Consider the following 7941-nt stretch of genomic DNA (forward strand, 5'->3'; position numbering starts at 1 on the left):
ATCGCCAGTAGCGTCACGCTCATTCCGGCTTCACTCGTCGTACCGATGCCATCGCCTTTCTGCAGGAGCCTCTCCTGATGAATAAAATCACCGTAATTCCCCTCAAATCTCCCCACATGGACAATTAATTGAACAATAGCGTTCGAGACAGCATTTCTCTTCCCACGATGTCAACAACGGTGAGTATTTAACCCTATTTTTCAGACATCCCGACAATTATCACTCCGTGAACTGGAGAAACGAGTCGCAAATTTTTTGCCAATTGCCAGAATCGAAATAACAAATATTGTCGTTCATTCGAGATATTATTTCCACAATTACGCCCAGTAAAAAATTAATTAGACGGGGAGGAACGAGTTTTCCCGCGTAAAAATCAACAGCTTCCCTCCATTACCCCCTCCCCCCAATTTTCACAAAAAAAATCCTTTGTCCACAAGGCCAAAGGGATTGGACAACGGGATTCACCACATTTTCCTCCATTTTGTTATTTTTATTATTCGACATTTTTTATTCCACTGACAATAAAATTCCGTGCATTTCATTTTTTTCCTTAAGGGAGACTACTACGAGTTTTAAAAGTCGTGGGTTATTGGAGTGAGACTTTTCATACGTTCAAGATCGATTATATAGATCTGAAAACGAATAATTGGTGCAAAAAAATTTTTTTTATTGTTCGTTCACCCGAAAACGCTAAAAATGCCAAAAACAGTCCAGGGCCTCCAATTTTTGAGCCACGAAGAATTTTTTCTTTTCAAAATTTTCGGAAAAATATGTGGAATAATAATTACGAGCTGATTCTTTTTCAATTCGCCTCTCACATGGCCAAATTTGCTTCTTTTGTATTTTTTTACACAAATATTGATTTTTTTATATGAAAAAAAACGAAATCAGCTGTGTAGGAGTCGAATTGCGAAAAACTGGCTCGTAATTGTTGTTCCACACATTTTCCCGAAAAATTAAAAAAAAAAATTCTTTTGTAGCTCAAAAATTGGAGGCCCTGGACTGTTTTTAGCATTTTAAGCATTTTCGGGCAAACGAACAATGAAAAAAAATTTTTTTGCACTAATTATTCGTTTTCAGATCGTCATAATCGATCTTCAACGTATGAAAAGTCTCACCCCAATAACCCACGACTTTTAAAACTCATAGTAGTCTCCCCTTAACATTTTTTATTCTACATTTTGCAACGCCAAAAATTTCCGGTCTCGTTGCGCAGGAATGCGCGCAGCAGTCCCATTCCGTTGTCCCATTGTTTTGGCTACAAATGGCGAGCTAGCGGCCATGTTGTTATTTAGTCGGTCCTCCCGCCAAAATGCTCTTGCATCACTCGTCGCGTCGAGGCGTCCACTCGCGCTGTTTTCAGTCGTTTAATCGGATATTGTGGGTGATAGAAGACTGTGAAGTGATTACTGACAATAAGATTCAGTGGAAAATGACGGGGACCATTGGGCATAGTGTTTTTGTGAGATTTTCGGTGATTTTGTTGGACTTGTGTACATCAACGCGTTCTATTCGCCATGGAATGTCTCGCATTCCACCGGCCGGTCAGCTAGTGGCCAGAATTATTCAGTTCTCACGTGAGATGCTCATCTTGGAGAACGTGACGTTGGCATTCGCACTATTTTCAGTCGTTCATTCGGATTTTGTGGGTGATAGAAGACTGTGAAGTGATTACTGAAAGTGAAATTCAGTGGAAAATGACGGGAACCATTGGACATAGTGTTTTTTGTGACATTTTTGGTGATTTTGTTGGACTTGTGTACATCAACGCATTCTATTCGCCATGGGATGTCTCGAATTCCACCGGCCGGTCAGCTAGTGGCCAGGATTATTCAACTCTCACGTGAGATGCTCATCTTCGGGAAATGTAGCATTGGAACACTTTCACTGTTTTTAGTCGTTCATTCGGATTTTGTGATTACTGACAGTAAAATTCAGTGGAAAATAACGGAAACAATTCGACGTATTGTGTTTTAAGTGCTTTTTCAAGTTAATTAGAGTCATTTAAAATCATTTAAGTGTTTTTTGTGAGATTTTTGGTGATGTTATTGGACTTGTGTACATCAGCAGTCTCTCACGTGAGACCCCCATAGTCGGTTGAGTGTTTGTTGTGATGCATCCCCGCTGGCGTCAGCTGATGTCGGCGTACCGGCGCGATGAGGTCACCGGTGAGAGGTAAACACAATGATACTTTTGCGAAATAAAATTATTAGTCGTCATATTGTGAAGTTAAGAATGAAATGGGATTGATTTAACAATTATTGGATTATGAAATATTTGTTCAGTCATCCGAATTTGTTTAGGGGGAGGGGAGGGGGCAAAACGGACACTTTAGACTTTTCTAAAATATTCATAACTCAGGAATAAATTGATCAATTCATGTCAGATTGGGCTCTTGCACAGGGAAGGAGTTTACTCTTTAAGAAAAAAAATATTCTGTTTTATCAGCAGTTCAGTGAGGTTTTAACGTTAGAAAACATTCATAAGTGTTCATTTTGCCACCTCGACCTCTATTCATTGGGACTTTCCAAGTTTTTAAATAATTATTCCATTGACTTTTCCATGAAAATTAAAAATTTCACTATAATATGATAAAAATTGAAAAACAACTGGGTCGAAGCTTGAAAACAGAAAACGATTTAATAATTCTTCAATTTTTTTTCTTAATTGACTTGAGATTTGTTCATTTACTCACATTCAGTAATTCCAAAATGTGTTATTGTCAGTGATTGGACCCTGTAATGAATCCAATGCTGTTGTAATTGCATGAAAATTCAAATGAATGCATGAAAAAAAAAATTGAAATTTCTGACGGGAGTTAAAACCACAACCCAAGTTTGAATGAAAAAAGTCTTCGAAATATTCTTCAGGTATTATCAAGGAAGATGTTCGGAGATTTTTTAACGGAATGGAGGTTTTACTCATTTGCAAATTTAACATTGTTTTCTTTCTTTCATTTTTTCAGGTCGAGGTAAGACTTTTGTCTAATGAATCCCAAAATCTGATGAATCTGAGTTACTCGTCCCTGCGACATCATCGGTAAGTCCCAAATAATTCCAATATATTGCTTCCGAACGAGATCCAACTTTCGTGAATATTTATTCTCTGCACCATTATTGGGTGCAATCTCCCTTGATTATTACGCAAACTGATGATTAATCAATCAGTGATGAATTATGGATTGAGTTACGACTGGAGAATGCGAATAGCATTTGCGAAATGAAACGAAAAAATGGGAAGACAGTGAAAATATTATTAATTTTTCAATTATTTTAAAGAGGGTCATTAAAAATATTCTCAGAACTACTAGTCCAGTCGATGGGGCAATAGTCAATCGATTTTGATAATTTTTTTGTTAAATGCTCGGGAAAGCCCAGGACCAAAAGTTGGCCAAAGCCAGAGTGCAATTTTTATTTATTGAAAAAATGCAGTGAAATATCACCGCAGCTCTTGGCAATACCAGTAGCGAACTACTGCAGTTGTCTACGATCCCATCGATCTATTATCAGTAGTTGGTGGCAGCAGCCTAAATCATCTGTCTTACCAACACGGGCACAGTAGTTAAATCGAAACTACGGTCGTCCCTTCAAAACGCCTTTGAAATCCCTCTAAATCGACTAGTAGTACACGATTTCCTTCGAGACCGTTTTATTCATCTTCCCTTCCTCCGATAAGCCATCTTACACGATTATTCAAATCCCCCGCTCCTGAGGACGACGAAAACCTTTACAATTCTAGATGATGAGGTGATAGCATTGTTGAATGTAAGTTGGACTCATTGAGCGTATGCCTTTGTGAATGGGAGCTCGTTTCGAGTTATTAATACAATTACCCGAGGTTAAACTGTTGGTTGAGATGTGAGATTGGACGGGAGGTGGCTGAATTCAATTTGTAGAAAGGGGCGAGGCTCTTATTATTGGATACACAACCGACCATTATAAGGTGTGGGCATGTTTGAATTATCATACATATTACTTTGACTCAGATACCGACCTTCCGATAACATTAAACTCGATATTCCATCATTGATTTCAGTTGAAATAAATGAGTGAATAATTCAGGAGGATGGGGCAAAACGAGGTGGGATTTATTCTCTTGGGGGCAAGTTTTTTTAATTTGAAAATTCCATATTAAAACCTTGGAAATTCTATAGAAAATTAAAATTAAAACTCCCGTGGTTCGAAACCATCTTTAGAGGCATCAGCACGCCATTTCTCGACGCGCTCTTTCTGATGCCTCTAAAGATATGTTTGAACCCAGGGGAGACTCCTAGACCCCACAGGACAAAACAGAAAACAGACATCATTTTTAGAGACATTTGTCATGTTTAGAGACATCAGCAGAGAATTATTAAGTAGAATCGTCTCATTCCATTTCATCATTTCAATCCACTAAATTATTTCACTGCTGCTCACGTCCGATGAAGAAATGCGATTTAAAACAAATTATTTATTAATGGAAAGCACTTGAATTAAAACGATTCATTGGGTTCCGACAGCGCGGATTAATTAGCTTAATCGGATTAATTACCGTTGAATTATTCAAATGAATGGAGCAGAACGATTCAATCGTTTATCAGTCATCTTTTGGGATATTCGGAGAAATGTGAGAGGGCGGAAGTGGATTTGGTGTCATTGGAGCGGAGTATGATTCCATTCTCCATTGATTTAGAATCTATAATAACCGACCAGTTATTAATTTAAACTGCGGGGAAGAGTCTGGAAGTAAAAAAGGGGCTGGAATTACGAATTCAGGGGGGAATGACGTCTTTGAAGGTTCATTTTGAATCGTTGATAAATTGGAATCGATGCGGATGATGGAGAGATAATTCAGTTCATTTCGAAAATTACGAAAATAAAGAGCTAAAAATGAAGTCATTTTAGTGTGAACCGAAATTTTTTTGGTGAGGCGCAATTCAAACTAATGGAGATTCTAAAAAAGATCAAACTATCCTTCAGATTTTTTCATCCTCTTTTGACCGGGAATTATTTTTACTCCTTGGAGACAAGTTTTTTTTTCATCGAGAATGACTCAAAAAAATTCGAAAATGAAGAAAACTAATCGATGAATTAAATTTTAATTAATGGCGATTGATAGGGCTCAACAATATCTACATTAGAAGAAAAAATTCCATTCCATCCATTCATTGGCGAACAACTGAAGAAAAATTTTGTTACATTCGTACACACACACACAAACACATGCGATATAACACACAAAAACCAAAACTTAAATTTGAAAGATCACAATGCTTTCATTCGGTAGCAAAAATTATAAATAGTTATTCTAATCAAATGGAAATAGATAGTTTTTCATTCCCACGATCTCCACTTAATTATTCATGATATAAAATGACACTGCTCGTCTCCGGGGTAATCAGCCCCCAATATTAAGTTCGAACGGTGTTACATGTGCCCGCAAGAAGGGGTTAATCAACTCGTAATAAATAGCTCGATCCGGTAGAAGTGGAAACAGCGGGGCTGATTCTAATACACCACTGCCAAATTGAATTTTTCATAGGGAAAATTGATGGCCATAGATAGAGCTCTGGACGGGGCCTAGAACACGTATACATAATGTAGTGCACTAGGCGTTATACGCGCGCACTTTAACTCACACGTGAATTATTAATGATACGATAATTTGTGTATGTACAAGGGCGAATGGGTGAGTAAGGAGAAATGATGGTAGACCACCCTCTCGGCTGTCTCCCCTCTTTTTTTTGAATGATACCCTTGCATACGTTGTGTGAAGAGAAATGTCTCGGTAATTTGATTCAGTGGGGAGGGGTTGAGAGCCCTCAAAATCGCGAAAATAGTATTGTTTTCGAGAAATTTAACTCCGGAAATCAGAATGTTTGATTAGACATGAGTAACAGTTTCATTATTTATTTATTTATTAAAAAACAAAAAGATTGTATTTATCAACAAAATTGACAAAGCAAAATGAACAAAATTATTAAAAGTTAATTAAGAAAAACATTATATTTATTTATTTATTTAAAAACACAGAGAAAAAATTAATTCTGCTGAATTAATTATTAATTAGTAATTAAATCTGTTCCGCTCCATCAAATATTCTCACGTCAATAATTAACAACTCAGTAATTGCAGAAATAATAATTGGCCGTGACTATATGGCGTGAAATACACAGCAGTATGAAAATTCGGCTGCGTGAAACACACAAACTTCACGCATGCGTGGAGTGTATGGAGTGTACGGGAGTGATTTACACAATGGTGCGAATAGTCACGGCCATAATAAATTTAAAAATCGGTAATTAAAATATTTCTCTCAATTTTTTTATTCTCCCAAACCGTGCAAATGCATTGGAAAAAATACGCATTTTCTGTCTGACGCATGAATGATGAGTACAATGAGTGAATGTCAATGGTGAATTTTTTTTCTCTGAATTAAATTGAAATGTAAAATCGCACGATAAAATCAATTGTTTTGTCAGGAAGAAATCACCTTGGAATTTCGTATAGACGAGCAAACCGAGTGAGTGGCGATGGGGTGAGGATCAAGGGGGGAAAAAAATCAACGACACAATGAAAGACAGATACAGATGCGTCGCATACGTTGTGGATTTTTAAGTATGCAGACGACGTTTCGAGCGCGGCGGCGGCACCAAAAAGGCCCCTGCTGGGGAGATCCAGGCTTGAGTTATGAAACTGTCTCTTTACTTCTTTTTTCAACACGTAACGCCAGTGGCTTTTTAATTGCCCGATAACCACACCACGAATCCAAATATATAATGATTATGGAGAATATTCCATTCATAGACAAAACTTTAGATCAAGAGAAAAAGATTTTTAAGTTACATGACAATTTAATTCAATTTGAGATCAATTTCATTATTCAAGAGAAAAATACTAATGGATAGAACTTTTTTCTACGATTCTTAGAGGAAATGTTCTCAAAATGAGTGAAAATGCTCGATATTTCAGCTAAAAACCAGCAACTTTGCTCCGAAGTATTGATAATTACTCGAAGATTGAAACGATTTAAAACGATTTGCCCTCGCGAATGATTTTCGCCCAGTCACTGTGTCCCATTAAGCTCCCAGTGAGTTTCAAAATTGAACCCAAAAGAAAGTCGAAGATTATTGAAGAGTCATGGTCCTGGCAAATTGTTGATCCGCCCTGGCGATGCTCAAGATTCAATCTGTAAACGAAACGGATGAATACATCACACATCCCTCTCTTGGTATTCATCTGTGATTGGATCCTAGCGAACCTCCACGAAAACATTAACCATTGAATGAATATTGCAGTGAGAATGGGTGATTCGGGGACCTGAGGAAGTCGAATGTGAAATTTTTCATGGAATCGGTTAATGGATGAATTCATTGAATCACCGGCGCTGATATACCCTCCTATTCACCTGCACTCCAGTCTTCAGCGTTCGAAATCACCATTTGCCTTCATGAATAATAATGGCCATTGAAACACTGGGAACGATGAAAAGCCAATGATTTAAGGATATTCAGGCACTTTGGGTATTGCTTCCGAATGGAAGCTTTGTAATCGTTCGAATTTAAGTTTGGGATTTTTTAAATGAATGGATGGAATTGAATGTTTTTCTCTTTCAAATGTAGTAGGTATTGTTGAGCCCTATCGATCGCCATTACTTAAAATTTAATTCGTTGATTAGTTTTAATTATCGAATTTTTTTGAAAATCGGTTGTCCCACGATAACAAAAAAAATGGTCTGAATTGACTGAATGATGGCTTAAAAAAATTGTTTGGATGTCCTTTTGACCGAGTTCGACGATGCCTTCATAGCAGTAATCGTTATTTTGTCCAGTGAGGTCTAGGAGTCTCTCCTGGTTAAAAAATCATCTTTAGAATCATTTGCACGCCATTTGGAGACTCGCTCTTTCATTCGGGTCTTGTATGAATTTTTACGTGTGACACGCTGTGTGTAGTGGTGCGAATA

Source organism: Diachasma alloeum, unplaced genomic scaffold (assembly GCF_001412515.2).
Source record: "Diachasma alloeum isolate Michigan unplaced genomic scaffold, Dall2.0 Dall_scaffold_00315, whole genome shotgun sequence".
Lineage (NCBI taxonomy): Eukaryota > Metazoa > Arthropoda > Insecta > Hymenoptera > Braconidae > Diachasma > Diachasma alloeum.